Here is a 16,946-nt window from a genome sequence, read left to right as displayed (position 1 = left end):
TCTCTGCGTGTGCAATCCTCCTTCCTTTCTCCATGTGACCTGAGTGAACTCAATGTAGCCGCTAGTGGCACAACAAGCTCAATACACATCAGCACAGGGAAAGAAGGCTCCAAGTTGCTGCTCCTTCTTCCCTGAGTACGCATCCTCCTATGAGAGAAATGGCAGTGGAAATGTCCTTATGCACAAATATTGATATAATAACCACCATATCGAAGTAAACTTGGAGTCATTCGATGATATGGTGTGTGGTCCTTCCCTACTATGACTCGGGAAACCATTGAGTTTATTAGGCTACAGATTAAATTAAGTTATGATGAACTTCACAGGTTGGTGAACGTGGCAGATAGTGTAAAATAATGCATTTGAAAAATGTGTTAGCTAGCTAGCCAGACAGTTTTAGAGGAATGATTCCAAACATGTTTAAAAAAAATAAAAAAATCTGTCCTTATTTGCAACACTCACTACTGAGTTTCAAACTCCCGCTGGATGCAGCATCAGCACAAGAACTGTTTGTCTGCAGCTTCATGAAATGGGTTTCCATGGCTGAGCAGCCGCACAATGCTCAATGCAAGCATCGGCTGGAGTGGTGTAAAGCTCGCCGCCATTGGACTCTGGAGCAGTGGAAACGCTTTCTCTGGAGTGATAAATCACACTTCACCATCTGGAAGTCCGACGGATGGACCTGGAGGAATGCTACCTGCCCTAATGCATAGTGCCAACTGTAAAGTTTGGAGGAGGAGGAGGAATAATGATCTGGGGCTGTTTTTCATGGTTTGGGCTAGGCTCATTAGATTCAGTGAAGGGAAATCTTAACGCTACAGCATAAAATGACATTCCAGGAGGACTGTGCTTCCAGCTTTGTGGCAACAGTTTGGGGAAGGCCCTTTCCTGTATCAGCATGACAATGCCACAGTGCACAAAGTGAGGTCCATACAGAAATGGTTTGTGGAGGTTGGTGTGAAAGAACTTGACTGGCCTGCACTGAGATAAGGGGGGACTTTACCTAGCAGAGTCTTGTAGATGACCTGGAGCCAGTGGGTTTGGTGACGAGTATGAAGCGAACGTCAGCCAGCGAGAGCGTACAGGTCGCAGTGGTGGGTAGTATATGGGGCTTTGGTGACAAAATGGATGGCACTGTGATAGACTGCATCAAATTGATTGAGTAGGGTAGGGGAGGCTGTTTTGTAAATAACATCGCCGAAGTCAAGGATTGGTAGGATGGTCAGTTTTACAAGGGTATGTTTGGCAGCATGAGTGAAGGATGCTTTGTTTGCGAAATAGGAAGTCTTCTGGCACGCGCTCCAGCAGGTATATCTCTCTGGTCTCCCCCAAAACCAATTCTTCCTTTGGCCGCAACTCCTTCCAGTTCTCTGCTGCCAATGACTGGAACGAACTACAAAAATCTCTGAAACTGGAAACACTTATCTCCCTCACTAGCATTAAGCACCAGCTGTCAGAACAGCTCACAGATTACTGCACCTGTACATAGCCCATCTATAACTTCCCCTACTGTATTTATTTATTTTGCTCCTTTGCACCCCATTATTTCTATCTCTACTTTGCACATTCTTCCACTACAAATCAACCATTCCAGTGTTTTACTTGCTATATTGTATTTACTTCTCCACCATGGCCATTTTTTGCCTTTACCTCCCTTATCTCACCTCACTTGCTCACATTGTATATAGACTTATTTTTCTACTGTATTATTGACTATGTTTGTTTTACTCCATGTGTAACTCTGTGTTGTTGTATGTGTCAAACTGCTTTGCTTTATCTTGGCCAGGTCGCAATTGTAAATGAGAACTTGTTCTCAACTTGCCTACCTTGTTAAATACATTTTAAATAAAAAATAAATTAAATAATGGAACGCAGACTGCGAGCCAGGCCTAATCGCCCAAAATCAGTGCCCGACTTCACTAATGATCTGGTGGCTGAATAGAAGCAAGTCCCCGCAGCAACGTTCCAACATGTAGTGGAAGGCCTTTTCAGAAGAGAGGTTGTTATAGCAGCATAGGGAGGACCAAATCCATACTAATGCCGATGATTTTGAAATGAGATGTTCAATGAGCAGGTGTCCACATACCTTTGGTCATGTAGTGTATGTTAGAGGCTATTGATATAGAAAATGTGTGTAAAACCCATGTAAACTGCATTTATGATTATATGACAATATTTTAGGTTGACAATGATTCTGTTACACAATTTTTGAAGTATCTCATACCTTTGTTTGATTTCCCGGCATAAGTAAAATCAGTATTATGTCTCTACTACCGTTCATTCCAATTAGAGTGGTTTGGATTTCTCCCTGATCAATATGCCTGCCATTTTCACACCATTCTGGAACTTCAAGGGTTTATGACTTTTCCCCTCTAGTAATTGAATAGGTTCTTATCAATACAATGTCACAATAAGGCAATAAAGTAAAGAATGTTTGAAATTTCCGATTATCCATGCAAAACAATTGCGCACATTCAGCTCATTCATCGTGTCATTTCAGATATATTAGGATAGCCTCAATATATCTCAACATTTTGGCCACCATAAATTGGATATTTGAGTGACATAAAGTAAAAGTACCTGACAAGTATGAGTGGTTTAGGTGAATTTTCATCCTTTTGGGCTCTGCCTGTCAAGCAGCCTAAGGGGGCATATTCCCGTGTTGGCTAGCCTACTGTTGATAATGTTTACTTTGCTAGCTACTGGTAGCTAGAAAAGTTATCCAGTTGGTGGTATGTAATGTACTAAGTAAGCTAACATCCCCGTTTAAACATTGTTTTAAGAGTGTTTAATCACGATGGCCGCTGAAAGACATGATAGGCTAGATACTGTGCCTTCAGAAGGTATTTACACCCCTAGACTTTTTCCACGTTTTGTTGTGTTACAGAAATATTGTTTTATGGATTCATAATGTCAAATTATGTTTTTTTAATTATGTCTTTTGAAAGGTTTACAAATGAATTAAAAATTAAAAGCTGATATGTCTTGAGCCAATAAGTCTTCAACCCCTTTGTTATGTCAATCGTAAATAAAGTTTAGGAGTAAAAATGTGCTTAACAAGTCACATAATAAATTGTATGGACTCACTCTGTGTGTAATAATAGTGTAGAATCGGACACATTTTTTTCAAATTTAGCCTAAAATGACAAGTCTAACTGCCTGTAGCTCAGTACCTGAAGCAATGCTAAGGCATGAAATTAATATTGCCAAAAAATGTGGTAAGGCAATTAACTTTTTGTTCTGAATATAGTGTTATTTTTGTGAATAATTCAATAGAAGTTACAGTTTTGAGTACCACTCTCCATATTTGTTTATTTTCTCCTGAATTAACTAGGCAAGTCAGTTAAGAACACATTTTTATGTATAATGACAACCTACCAGGGAACAGTGAGTTAACTGCTTTGTTCAGGGGCAGAATGACAGATTTTCACCTTGTCTGCTCAGGGATTCAATCCAGCAACCTTTCGGCTACTGACCCTATGCTCTAACTACTAGGCTACCTGCCACCCCAATTTTCAAACATAGTCGTGGCTGTATCATGCAAATGTTTCTAATCGTTAAGGACTGGGGAGTTTTTCAGGATAAAAAAAATATATTGAATGGAGCTAAGCACAGGCAAAATTCTAGAGGAAAACTTGGTTCAGTCTGCCTTCCAGAGACTGGGAGATTAACTCACCTTTCAGCAGGACAATAACCTAAAACACAAGGCCAAATCTACACTGGAGTTGCTCACCAAGAAGAAAGTGAATGTTTCTGAGTGGCCGAGTTACAGATTTGACTTAAATCTGCTTGAAAATGAATGGCAAGACTTGAAAATGGTTGAAGAATTTTGAAAAGAATAGTTGTCAAATTATGCACAATCCAGGTGTGGAATGTTCTTAGAGACTTACCAAGAAAGATACTCAGGTGTAATCGCTGCCAAAGGTGCTTCTTCAAAGTATTGACTCAGTGATGTGAATACTTACGTAAAAGAGATATTTCTGCATTTAATCTTCAATACATTTGCAGAAATGTCTAAAAACATGTTTTCACTTTGTCATTATGGGGTATTGTGTGTAGATGGGTGGCAAAAAAGATTTAATTAATTTTGAATCAAAGGGTATGGACCACGTCAAATTGGCTAGCTACAGCTAACAAGCTAACTTTCAGGGGATAAATTAGATACCTATATACAAATATTGTTGGATTTGTATGACATCTAGAGTAGTAATGATAGTAGTCAGACTGACAACTTTACCAGGATGAGTTGTGAAGAAAAGAAATGGCTACTTGCCTATGTCAAGCTCTTTCCAGAAAGCCTAATCCCTGATGAAGCAAGCTAAATTACACAAATGTTCCTCTCTGCCCCATAGCATGTGTACAATTGCCTGAAATTAACTTTAAAAATACAAAATTCTCTGTGCCTCATTGCCAAATGTGTAGAATAGCTTGAGATCAATTACAAAACTACATATTTTTCTCTCTGCCCCATGCAATATATGTAGTATTGCGGGAAATCATCTTTACAACAGCAATATTTTCTCTCAGCCTCATGGCAAAATGTGTTGAGTAGCTTTCTTTTGGGGGGTAAAAACAGCCCCAGACCATACAAAACTATCGGTAGTTGAAAATGAGTTGGAAACACACTGAGCTTTAGAGTTTTATTCGGTACATGGAAACTTAAACGAAAAAGTAAAGTTTGTGTGCACTATGTCATCACGCACTGATTTCTATCCGCAGCAAGTCTGTTTGGTGGAAACACCAATGGTGGGAAAATGCGCATATGCTGATTTGAAAATATATGCATGAAAATCTGTTGCCAATTGGATGGAACACGAGCTAGTGGCATGTTTATTTTTCTTAAAATTTTGCTTGTTATACTCTTTTTGATCGCACCTTTCAGTTAGTTTGGCCTTCTGAACAAAAGGTTTTGATTTGAGTCAGATTTGGCAGATGAACTGACAGATGTCAGCCTATGGGTATGAGTTGTAGAATAAACAAAGAAAGTAATATGAAAATATAACAATGGCAATATGACAGTATGTCTAGGTCATAAGGATGATGATAACAAACTTGGATACCTCCTGCGCCTCGTCGTGTTGCTTCGGCCTGTTGTTGACGAAGTTTTACTTTGTTTTATAATTTTCTTTGTTTTAGAATTGCTTGTGTCAACACCTGCTACCAACTAGCCAGCTAGCTAGCTAGTTTGCAAAGGCGCCTGCTTCACCTGGAATAGCTAACAAACTTTTCCAGCGCTGTAGAAGCTGTGTTTATTACATTCTTGTCCAGGACAATATTGACAATCCAGAGTTCCAATGCGGCAATTGTTTGCTAGCAGAGAAATATAGGAATAAAGTGGCTATGCTTCGCAAGCAAATATCAATGCAAACAGCACAGGAATGAAATCATCAACATGTATTGATCACATCTTTACTAATGAGCAGAAATTTGCTTTAAAGCAGTATCCAAATCTATCAATTCCAAATCACTTGTATAACACCCTATGCCATAATCTTTTACATTTACATTTAAGTCATTTAGCAGACGCTCTTATCCAGAGCGACTTACAAATTGGTGCATTCACCTTATGACATCCAACTGGCCCCCGGGGGCGGGGCATTTACCACGGTACTTTAAAAAAACGCACCTTTTCAAAAAGCAAAATTTCATGAAATAGCTAAAAAAAAAAGTGTAAACTGAGGCCATTTATTTCCCTTTACAGTTTATTCGCCTAAGCATGACCTTCATCCACATACCATATTCTTTTCCAAAACGTTGCTTTTTTTTGTGTCAGCAATTAGACATTGTTCTTATGGGGGGCTAGTTACACCCTGGTACCCTATACCCAAACGCACTTCAGCCCAGCTCAAATGAAAAAGGGGAGATCAGTGAGGGACATGAAAATCCCCAAAACATTCCTTACCCCAGGACACTTCAACTGGTGACCATGTGGGAGAATACAGAAAAGGAGCACTCTGTTTCTGCATAAATCCGATTTATTGACGGGACAAGCAAGCAATAGGTTTATGTTTCGGCATGAATCACCTTCCTCAGAGCCTTGAGTAGGAAAATGGTGGGAGTCACCTATATACCCTCGCAGGGGAGTGTCCCGCTCGTCATGTCAGATATGTCAATACCGCCAGTAGTAATGGCAAACTAGACAGGTTATTCAAACAAAAGTAAGATCATCATTCAAGGTTCCTACACATACATTCCACTTGAATAACAAAAGACAGAAATAAACAAAGAAAAACAGATTTACAAAAAAAGATGAGAAAGAGAACTGTTCATTCAGACCATTTGGCTTGACGCAATCTGAGCTGTCGATCCAAAGTGCCTCTCCCTGTAACAATTTCCTCACAATTATTGCCCCCTCTGGAGTAAAGAGAAACTTTCTCAATTCCCCAGAATTTCAAGGTTGAGGCTGAGCCATGATTGGCATTCACTCAATGCCACCCGATCGTATAGTCCATATTTTTGGTGTGGATAGCTGTTTTGTGTTTACCTATTCTTAATTTGAGCGTGCGTTTTGTCTGATAGATAGCTGCCTCCCACAGTTTTCCTACTCAAGGTTCCGATGAAGGCGATTCATGCCAAAACATAAGCCTATTGTTCATTCTAATATTGTTGGGATCCTAACATGGTCCTCACCCTTACGGAAAAACCACATGAATTTCAAGTGATCAAATGTGATCTTATGTGACAACACGTGAAGCAACATGTGAAACAACACAATTTCATACGTGAAATCGCGTGTTTTTTCCCATAAGGGCATTGACGTTCTCGGAATGTTGTATCATGGTCCCCTGGAGGTTTTGTCTAAGCTCCCAGTTTGTTCCAGGGATGTCGCCGAGGACAAGTTTGGGATGTTCTCGGGATATTGTCTCGTGTTTTTCTGGAGTTTTTTGTCTAGCTCAAATATTGTCACGTGTAGTTTCATGGTATCCCATGTAGAAATGTTGCATCCCCATGGCCACATTTATTTCACATGAGATTATGTTTTTACATATGTAGTTTCATGTTATCACATGCATTTACATGTTGATATTGTGTGAAATGCATGTGTTGTTTCTGTAAGGGAATATACATAACATTTTAAATCAAAGCTTCAAACTTTCTGCAGTTGGGTTGCAAAATTCCAGTTACCTTCCCAATATTCTCAGATTTTCAAAAAATCCTGGTTGCTGATTTCTTGTTTACTCCCTCTTCATCATGGGAATTTTATAACCAGGATCTCTGGACAACCTATGAATTGGGGGAAATCTACCATCATTTTGCAAACCCATCTGAAACTAGGCTCTGAGATGCAGTTGTTAAGTGTCACCTCAGAGACTCACAGACAATGATCTTCCGTGGACAGGTTGGGCTCCCAGATGTTCCAGATATTGGTCTTGCTGTCAAGGTGCACGGAACTGGGCTTGGCTGAGGGGCTGTACACAGACAGCATGGTCTGCCTCTGCACCAGGGAGAAGTGAACCAGGCTGATCGGACGACCTGCAGGCAGGGACAACAACAGCACAGAGACAAACTAGCTCGTATACAAACATGGCAAAAATACCATTGGTTGTTATGGGCGACACCTTTAGGTCCACAGGGCAGACCTTCAGTTCAGGACAGAGGCAAGACACAAGTTGTTGATTGAAAGTGCATGGTATGTGCTAATTAGGAGCAGGTGCCTTTTCTAGGGACTGTTCTGCACTGCAACGATTGAGGATTCACTCCCGGGCTGGGGTCCGCCCCTATATATAGACCCCATGGCCTCGACACATGTTCTCTTTAATTTTCTCGGCCGACATCCATAAGGCTTGATGTACACATTTTCTAAAGTTTGCTTGGTAAGTCACTGGTAAGTGTGAATATCTTGAAAGTATACTCACTAGCTGTTTGCACATGGCCCCTCATCTTGGGTGCTCCACTCACTGCTGCGGTTGGTCTGTATCTTCCGCCCGTGTTTTGTTAGCATTACACTACAACTCTGTGTACATCCATTAATATGGTGGCTCTTGCTGCCACAAACTGTAATTTACCTTACACAACTTGCTGAATGGCTTGTTCCATGTGTGTTGTGAATTTCATTAACATGCTGTTCCCCGTGCCAGGTTCCTATTCCTCCAAGCGGGTCACGACATAAGCTCTCCCAGGGCGTTGGAACCCTGCACCGTGGCCCTGTTGGCTTGGCTGAGCTTATGGCTACCCTTTGTGACAGGTGTGAGGGTGGCATCCCCCCTGGGGATCCACATACCTCGTGTATGCACTGCCTGGGTTTGAGCAATGCGGAGAGGGTGGTGGAGCGCCCTACTGGATGCCTGTTTTGTGTGATGTTCTCAGAGGGCCTACACCTGACGCGATTGGAGGCCTTGCGCGAGTGGGTCGGCCAGGCTCTGGCTCAGGCCGGGGACGAGCTCCCTCCCTCAGGAGTGGTGCACCAGCGAGCTGTTAGTCCATCCACTGGGACCACTACCCCTCCCAGGAAGTGTGGCGGAGTCCATCTGCTGCCAGTCCTGGATGGGGGCAGGAATCAGACCACTGGGACCACCTTGAATGGAGGGCGCATGCCCTGCGTCAGAAGGTTGATAGCTTCAATGGCGACGACAGCTGTTCCTTGTTGGCCAGTGACAGGCTGTTCCTGCAGGATGAACCTGGCACTGTTCACCACCGTGAGCGGGGCTACAAGGCCATCAAAAGCCAGCAGTGGGGCTTCCTTGCCCCCAGCGGCTCGAGAGCCTATGAGGAGCCAACTCACTTGGGTAGCAACTGCACTGGACATCAGACTGGTGGACAGTGATGGCTCTCCATCCATCCCCATCTCTGCTGAGTTCCACAATGGGGTGCTTCCGACTCACAGCAGAGACTGGACCATGGAGTTATGTTGCGGGTGCAGAATCACTCGGCCTCCGGGAGAACCTTACCATGGACACCATGATAATTGCCATGGTCCTCCCGGAAGATAATAAGGTGGAATTTGATGCGGACCTGAAAGCCACATATGGGTCCCTCTGCTCTCTTGGCTGCCTTTACTAACGCGGCCATGCTGCTGCAGGCCTACGTGCTGACTCTGTTGCCACGGCTGCAGGAGGGCTCAGAGGAGCTCCTCCGGGAAGCGATGGCGTTTTGCCTGCTTTCCCTGCTCCAGAGGGATGTGGCCCGCACCAACAGATGGGCCATGGCGCAGGTGGTTACCTCCCAGTGCCATCTCTGGCTGGTCCAATCCTGTCTGCCACTCTCCCCATCACCTGACATTTGGCCCAGGGGTTGATGACATTCTGGAGCAGACCGATAAGGTACGTACGGCCCGGGAGAGACTGAAACGGTTCATGCCGCCTCCTCAGGTCCCAGGTCCAAGGCATGGCCATCCACTTGCAACCAAATGACGGTGGGGTCCCTCTCCTGCCCCATCGCCTCGCACTGAGGGATAACAGCGGGAAGGGGCACAGCGTGCAGTGGAGCAACAACTTGTAAACTGTCACCGCCATAGGGACGTGCATGGGAGACCCAGGCACTCGGAGCGCCAGAGGAGAGGCGGGCCCTGGCAGGACCCCTGACACACCCTTCCCCGGCCGCTTCTCCCAGTCTCAAAGGGCAAAGTGGGAGAAGGGTGTGGCCTCCTCTGGGTGTTGTCCACAATGCTCGAGGGGTACCGATTCCAATTTCGGTGCCGGCCCCAGTCTTTCAGGGGCCTTTGTGTCACCACTGTGGAAGATCCCCTGAAGAAGAAAACCATTAGCATTGTGAGTCTGGAAGGAGAGTTTACAGTTTAACCAGACACCTAGGTATTTGTAGTTGTCCACATAGTTGAATTCAGAACCGTCCAGAGAAGTGATGCTAGACGGGTGGGGTCAGTGATCGGTTGAAGAGCATGCTTTTAATTTGACTTGCATTTAAGAGCAGTTGGAGGCCACAGAAGGAGTATTGTATGACATTGAAGCTCGTTTGGAGGTTTGTTAACAGTGTCCAAAGAAGGGCCAGATGTACACAGAATGGTGTCGTCTGCGTAGAGGTGGATCAGAGAATCACCAGAGTGACATCATTGATATATACAGAGAAAAGAGTCGGCCCGAGATTTGAACACTGTGGCACCCCCGTAGAGACTGCCAGAGGTCTGAACAACAGGCCCTCCGATTTGACACACTGAACTCTGTCTGAGAAGTAGTTGGTGAACCAGGCGAGGCAGTCATTTAAGAACCAAGGCTATTGAGTCTGCCAATAAGAATGCGGTGATTGACAGAGTCGAAAGCCTTGGCCAGGTCGATGAAGAAGGCAGCACAGTACTGTCTTTTATTGATGGCAGTTATGATATCGTTTAGGACCTTGAGCGTGGCTGAGGTGCACCCATGACCAGCTCGGAAACCAGATTGCATAGTAGAGAAGGTACTGTGGGATTAGAAATGGTCTGTGATCTGTTTGTTGACTTGGCTTTTAAAGATTTTAGAAAGGCAGGGCAGGATGGATATAGGTCTATAACAGTTTGGGTCTAGAGTGTCTCCCCCTTTGAAGAGGGATGGATGACTGCGGCAGCTTTCCAGTCTTTGGGGATCTCAGACGATACCAACGAGAGGTTGAACAGGCCATTAATAGGGGTTGATTTGTAGGGATCCAGATTTTGCAGCTCTTTCAGAACATTAGCTGTCTGGATTTGGGTGAAGAAGAAGCAGGGGGGGGGCTTGGGAAAAGTTTCTGCAGGGGGTGCAGGGCTGTTGACCGGCCAGGGGTAGCCAGATGGAAAGCAGGTCCAGACGTAGAAATATGCTTCTTGAAATTCTCGATTATCGTAGATTTATCGATGGTGGCAGATTTTCCTAGCCTCAGTGAAGTGGGCAGCTGGGAGGAGGTGCTCTTATTCTCCATGGACTTTACATTGTCTCAAAACTTTTTGGAATTAGTGCTACAGGATGCACATTTCTGTTTGAAAAAGCTAGCCTTAGCTTTCCTAACTGACTGTGTACATTGGTTCCTGACTTCCCTGAAAAGTTGCATATTGTGGGGGCTATTTGATGCTAATGCAGAACGCCACAGGATGTTTTGTGTTGGTCAAGGGCAGTCAAGTCTGGGGTGAACCAAAGGCTATATCTGCTTTTTTAAGATGGCGAGTAAAGCACTTTTAATGAGCAACCAGGTATGCTCTACTGACGGGATGAGGTCTATATCCTTCCAGGATACCCGCCACAGGTCAATTAGAAAGGCCTGCTCACTGAAGTGTTTTAGGGAGCGTTTGACAGTGATGAGGGGTGGTCGTTTGACCGCGGACCCATTACGCACGCAGGCAATGATCACTGAGATCCTGGTTGAAGATAGCAGAGGTGTATTTAGAGGGCAAGTTGGTCAGGATGATATCTAAGAGGGTGCCCATGGTTACAGATTTAGGGCTGTACCTGGTAGGTTCCTTAATAATTTGTGTGAGATTGAGGGCATCAAGCTTAGATTGTAGGACGGCCGGGGTGTTAAGCATATCCCTGTTTAGGTCACCTAACAGTACGAACTCTGAAGATAGATGGGAGGGCAATCAATTCACATATGGTGTCCAGGGCACAGCTGGGGGCTGAGGGGGGTCTATAAGAAGCAGCAACGGTGAGAGACTTGTTTCTGGAAAGGTGGATTTTTAAAAGCAGAAGCTCAAATTGTTTGGGCACAGACATGGATAGTATGACAGAACTGTCAGGACCCGGTTACGAACCCAGGTCTTCGGAGTGAGAAATAGTCACTTAACCAACTGAGCCATGAATAGTCGGCAGAACCCAGAAGATGAGGCAGACACAGCAGTACTTGAGACGGTGTATTTAATGAAGTAAAAAGTGAAGTTCTTCAGGAAAACATGTAACTCCACAACCTCAAAAGGAATTCCACAAGAACAAAGGTAATCCTCCAAGACAAAAGGTAAAGCCACAAGGTGGAAGGTAAAGCACAAAAAGCCTCAAAAGATACTCAAAAACAAACAAACAAGAACAAAAAAAACAGAATTCCACAAGAGTCCACCGGGATCAACAAGAGTTCACAGAGTACTAGGGCTGGGTGCTAACATACAAACACAGAGCAAAGAACTGAGGAAAACAAAGGGTTTAAATACAATCAGGGGAAACGATGCACAGGTGCAAATAATAATGGGGATCAAGGGAAAACAAAAGGTCAAAAGGCACAATGGGGGCATCTAGTGACCAAAAACTGGAACAACCCTGGCCAAATCCTGACAAGAACTCTGCAGGCTCTCTCTGCAGTAGATTGCATCTCCGCCCCCGTTGTCAGTTCTATCTAGTCGGAAAATGTTTTAGTTGGACTAGAGGGAGACGCAACGAATACAGCAAATAACTACTATAACTGCTGCAAATAACTGCTATAACTGCTGCAAATAACTGCAATAACTGCTGCAACAACGGGAAATGGTGCACGAGGCAGAAATAATGCAGTGCTACTTTAGTTCCACAATCAGCTGGAAGACTGTGTCCCCTTTTCTAAGCGGAGGGAAGGAGGGGGGAAGGCGGGGTGAGTTAGGTGAAGCTAGCCTCACCACTGCTCCCTCCCCTCAGACTGACCATCAGATGCAGGCCATCGATTCAGTAAAAATAAAAAGCTAATTATTATGCTCACTTAGCGGTGCCCCACAAGTAATACAATATATGATCACATACCTACAGTATTTAAACATTATTTTAAAATGCTCTTTGAAGAACAACATTGGCCGGGCAATTCAAGCATAGCCAATCTGCATTCAGTTTTGTTCAGCATTAACTACTTTGCGTGGCGGTTTGTACTAAATGACATGTTTCCCCAAAACGGTGCTTATTCTTACTTTTCGGTACGTTTGCTCTCATTTTGTGGGTGTTGTGGGGTGTGGCCTGGTCAGTATGGGTGTGACCATTTGAAATCACCAAACTTATGCAACACACCATACACAACCACCCTCTGGGCCATCATAATCACGCCATTCTTCAACTGGTCGTTCTGGGGTGTATTTTTTCCACTGATTCTGCAAAACTTTTCCTAAATGAAAGTACACAGACAAATACACAGTGTTTACAGTAAAAAGGGTATCCATGTGAACATTACCATGCAACAAGCAGGAGCAAGTGAAGGCAAGCAAAGCAATGAAGCCACCAACAGAAGGTGCCATTGCAAACATTTGCCAGTGAACAAAGGAAAAATATCAGGAAAGAGTAGAGAACACAATGCTGTATGTCTATAGACAATGTTGGTCCACCTATCTGATGTTAGATGCACTGAAATCAATACCAAATGCCTCAATCCATTTCGACACTCCCGATTTCAACACACAATGGTCCTGGTCTTCATAAATAGCCATGCTCTATTCTCATGCTAGCTGAAGGGTTGACGACAGACAGATATGGCCATGAGGGAAAACCCCCATTATCAAGTGTTATGGGCTCCTCTGTGTCACTTCATTGTTTCTGACTAGACCTCGAGGGTGACTCAGATCGCATCACTACTTCCTGGAACACAAAGGGAACACAAAGGAAAACAGAGTCATGAAAACCAATATACTTTATATGAGGAGTGTCTATTGAAAAGGGAGAGGGACTGTTAATGACTTGTTGATATCTCCATATTCACTTTCTCCTTTTCCCTATATTCATGTTTTCTTTTTGATTATGTAAAATGTGTTTTATAAATTACAATTTAATATGCACTTTGAATAAACTCGGACTTGACTTTGGAGTGATACTAACCTTAGCTTTAACAGGTTCTGTCTTTTCCTTTTGAACTCTGAGGTCAGAGGATGATGATTTCTTGGCGCTGGTCTGTTCTTTGGGATCCCTCTCAGGGTCAGCTCCTTCTCTGTGCCTCCTCTCTCGACGTTTACCCCTCTCTTCCTCCCTCTCTCTGTCCAACCCCTTATGTTCCCTGTGCACTTGCTCCTCTTCTCTGGATTCACCATCATGTCTCTGACTTTCACCTGCATCCTGTAACACAAATATACCCCAGGATGTGAGCCAGCAGTCTGTAGGGTGAAGTTGCCCCTAGCCTAGATGCTGATCTTGGGTCAGTTTTGCATTTCCCCCACTAATGGTTAAGGTTAGGATTGGGGGAGAGGAAGATTATCCTAGATCTGTACCTATACTCAAAAAATAAAGGTGCATGATGGAACCAAATAAGGTTATTGAGAGCGATGCCATAGGACACCTGTCAAACTCAGTCCACGGAGAGTCGAGTGGCTGTGGGTTTTCGCTCCTCCCTTGTAATTGATTGATGAATTAAGGTCACTAATTAGTAAAGAACTCCCCTCACCTAGTTGTCTAGGTCTTAATTGAAAGGAAAAAACATGGAATGAGTTTGACAGCCCTGACATAGGGGAACAATAAATGGAATGGTTATTTTAAGAATTTAGGGTTTTTATTCACATATTTCCCAGGGTGCCTTTTAAAGTACATTTTTGATTTGCCTGTACCACCCATGACTGTGTTTACTAGTGACAGAGATATAGTTGTTGCATGCACTCATTTTCAATTTTGTGGCCTTAACCAAGTGAAATCCTAAGTGAAGATGTGAAGATGATCATATAAATGGTGTTCTTGAAGACAATACATTTTGTATAGTAGTTCATAGGGCCTAGATTTTCCCTAATAAAGTGGCCTGAAGCAGACAGTTTTACAGGCCACATCAGGCCTGCATGTCACATTATGCTGGCTTTCAAAGTGATGTTAAATTCCTTTTGGAATCCAGCCAGTGGGGATATGCAACATATGGAATTTCTATTCACCTGCAACCTGCATTCAGAATGACTGCTAGGGTTGAGAAGACTATGATATGAGATTAACTTTTTAACATCAAACTCCAAGTAACAGACTGGAATAGTTTAGAAAAAATATATTTATATGTGAGTAGCATAAGATTAATGAATCAATCAATGCAATTTAAAAAAAATCTGCCTTCAATAGAGCATGCTGGGAAATATAATAATGATGAGAGTGGTTTTGGTTCAACTCTGGTTATTAGCACCAACACTGGGGATATTTAACACTACTGAGTGGTAATTTAATTATTTACAGGGCTAATTTAACTCTTTAATCAACACTAGAAATGTTACACTGAAAAGCAAGTGTCACACCTTGTCAGACCTTATATTGTCTCTATTTGGTTTGGTCAGGGTGTGATTTGGGGTGGGCATTCTATGTTAAGTTTTCTATGATTTTGTGTTTCTATGTTTTGGCCGGGTATGGTTCTCAATCAGGGACAGCTGTCTATCGTTGTCTCTAATTGTGAACCATACTTAGGTAGCCCTTTTACACTCCTTTTGTTGTGGGTAGTTAACTTTGTTGGTGGCACTAATGACCTGTCAGCGTTGTGGTTTCATTTGTTGGTGACATTTTGAAAGGAAAATGTTCACTCCCCACGCTGCACTTTGGTCCACTTATTCCTTCCAGGAAGACGACCGTGACAGCAAGACTAGTTAAAACTGATGAATTTGCTGTGTGCTATGAAAGGGACACAGCTGCATGCTTCCATATATTTCAAGAACCTTTTGGAATTCTGAAGAACTATAGACACAACGTCAGAAAGAACCATATAATAAGCTTTATTTTTTTCAGTGTAGGGGAAACTTCACCCCAGAGTGTGAGCCAGCAGAGCCAGTCAGGCTTTGTTTGTGTGTTGTTATCTAACATTCAATTTTTTTGGGGGAAAAAACTGTTTGGACAATATTGAAGACTCTTATGTGTTGTACTCTATCTTTGTGTCTCCTTACTTTCTCCTCTTATTTTCTATGTTGCTCCCTGTATTCTGAAATCAAGATGCAAAAAACAACAAAAAGTACTACCTCACTAATCATAGTCATTTAATATTTTTGTTGTCGCTGGCTCACACACTCTGGGGTGAAGTTTCCCCTTGCCTAGTTAAATAAATGATTAAGTAATCATAACTTTACCTTTGTCCTCCTTTTGTCCTGAATGCTCTGTCTGTGTATTTTTTTTCTGTCTGCTACTCTCTGCTACTCCATCTTTGTAGCATTCTCTCTTTCAGATGCTCCCTCATTATGTTTCTCTCTTCTCACGATCATGGTCTTTATCCCTGTCTCTCCCCCCTCTCCTCATCTCTCAGACCTTCGCTTCCTGTCCCTCACCTGTTTCTCTCTCCTTCTCCTTCTTTTTATCATTCTCATACGGCTCATCTCTTTCCCTCTCCCTTGTCCCCTCCTTACCCATTTCTCCTGCCTTTACTCTCTCCCTGTAGTTTGCCCTGACTGTCTGTTCCTATCCCCGTACTTGTCATTGTATGTGCCTTTAACCCCATCTTGCTCTCTCTTCTCCTTTCTTTGTCTCTCTCCTCCCTTTTGCCTGTCCTTTCTTGCGAGTCGTCTTTCCATCTGTCCTTCTCTGTCTCTGGGTTTTGACCTCTCACAGGCACTCTCTCTCTTTTGGCCTCACTCTTTGGTGTCGGTCCACGACCTCCTCAGTCCTGTGTCTTCTCATGTTCATCTCTCCCATAGTCTTCATCATGTCCTCCACCCGACATTGCACTTGATACAATCGGGACAATGTATTTTAACCCCTTATTCTCCCCAATTTCATTGTATCCAATTGATAGTTACAGTCTTGTCTCATCTTTGCAACTCCCGTACAGACTTGGGAGAGGCGACGGTCGAGAGCCGTGCATCCTTCGAAGCACAACCCAGCCAAGCTGCATTGCTTCCTGACACAATGCCCGCTTACCCCGGAAGCCAGCCGCACCAACTTGTCAGAAGAAACACTGTACACCTGGTGACTGTGGCTGCGTGCATTGCACCAGGCCCGCCACAGGAGTCGCTAATGCACGAAGGGCCAAACCCTCCCCTAACCCGGACGACGCGGGGCCTATTGTGCGCAGAGCTTGGACAGAGCCTGGACTCGAACCAGGATCTCTAGTGGCACAGCTAGCAGTGCGATGCAGTGTCTTAGACCACTGTGCCACTCGAGAAGCCCTGGGGGACAAGGTTATCATAACATGTTTAGCTCCCCTTATCATGCTGCCCCTATCATGCTGCC

Source organism: Oncorhynchus gorbuscha, linkage group LG12, assembly GCF_021184085.1.
Source record: "Oncorhynchus gorbuscha isolate QuinsamMale2020 ecotype Even-year linkage group LG12, OgorEven_v1.0, whole genome shotgun sequence".
Lineage (NCBI taxonomy): Eukaryota > Metazoa > Chordata > Actinopteri > Salmoniformes > Salmonidae > Oncorhynchus > Oncorhynchus gorbuscha.
This window is presented reverse-complemented; position numbering follows the sequence as displayed.